This window comes from Crocodylus porosus, unplaced genomic scaffold (genome assembly GCF_001723895.1).
Source record: "Crocodylus porosus isolate Cpor-Errol unplaced genomic scaffold, CroPor_comp1, whole genome shotgun sequence".
NCBI classification, from domain to species: domain Eukaryota; kingdom Metazoa; phylum Chordata; order Crocodylia; family Crocodylidae; genus Crocodylus; species Crocodylus porosus.
Window position 1 is genome coordinate 187,446,068 of NW_017728906.1, and position 1,537 is coordinate 187,447,604.

Sequence of the window (1,537 nt, forward strand, 5' to 3'; positions counted from 1 at the left end):
CACAAGTTATTGGAGAGTAGGTTTAGATTAGACATCTGCAAGAACTACTTCACAGTTAGGGTGTGTTAGGAGCTGGAACCTGGGGGTCTTTAAGAAGAGGCTTGATGCCTACCTGGCTGGACATATTTGAGTCCAGTTTTTTCTCTCGCCCAGGTGGGGGGGTCGGACTTGAAGATCTACAAGGTCCCTTCCGACCCTACTTCTATGATTCTATGATTCTAAGATTCTATGAAGCTATGAACCGCACGCTGGAAATGATCAGGTAAGTACTAAGAAGCCCACTAAGAATCAGAATAGGGAGATACTAAGGGAACCTATTGGGGGGCTTAGGTGTCTCTATACTAATGCTAGAAATATGGGAAACAAGAAGGAGTAACTTGCACTCCTGCTTGTAGACAAAGACTTTGACCTGGTTGGTCCAACAGAAACCTGGTGGGATCCTACTCATGACTGGGCAGTGGGCATTGAAGGCTACAGGCTATACAGGCAGGATCGATTGGTGAAAAAGGCGGGGAGGGGCATTTCTGTATATGTTAGGGAACATTATACATCCTCTGTAATAAAGATGGGGGCAGAAGACAGCAAATCGAAGTCCTCCGGCAGGCTTTAAACTAGGCTTGTTGGGGAAAGGGAAGGATAAGGTCAGAGGGAGCCTTGGAACACCAAACCAAGTGTCTCCCACAAGAACAGCCCAGCCAAGACTGATGACAAGGATAAGAAATACCCGGGTAAGAGACCCGGATAGTCCTGGGATTGCGGGGCGGGCAGTGCATACACCTTCAGGAGGCCTTAAATGCCTATAAACTAATGCTTGTAGTATAGGGAACAAACAGGAGGAATTTGCCCTCCTACTAGCTAAAATAAACCCAGACATGGCAAGGCTCACTGAAACATGGTGGGATCCAGCGCATGACTGGGCAGTAAACATCAAGGGCTATAGGCAGTACAGGAGGGATAGAACAGGGAGGAAAGGCAGGGGTGAGGTGCTTTATGTCAAAGAACAATTTACATCCCCAACGAGCAGCACTGGGTCAGAGGAGGGGTAGACTGGAGTGCTCTGGGTCAGAATACAAATGGGTTGAGGGGAAAGGGACTTAACGGTGGGGGTCTACTACAGACCACTCAGTCAGGGAGAAGAGCTAGACCGGGAATTCTCAAGTAAAGTTGTGGAGGCAATTAAGTGAAAGGATGTGGTCATCATGGGTGACCTAAAGTATCTGGACATTTGCTGGGAAGAGCAGTCAGCCAGGTCTGACCACTTACATAGATTCCTAGCCATGTTACCGTACCTCCATCTAACCCATGAGGTGCACAATCCCACCAGGGGAAATGCCTTGTTAGACCTGGTCCTGGCCACAAGCGATGACCTGGTGAGGGGACTGCGGGTGCTCGACCACCTAGTGAATAGCGATCATCGCCTATTGGAATTCACCATCCAGTGCAGGGTGGCAATGGCCTGGAAGGCTCCAGGGAATGTGGGGCCTCTGCAGGACACACTTGGAAATCTGGTGGTCTCACCAGATGACAAAGCTAACCT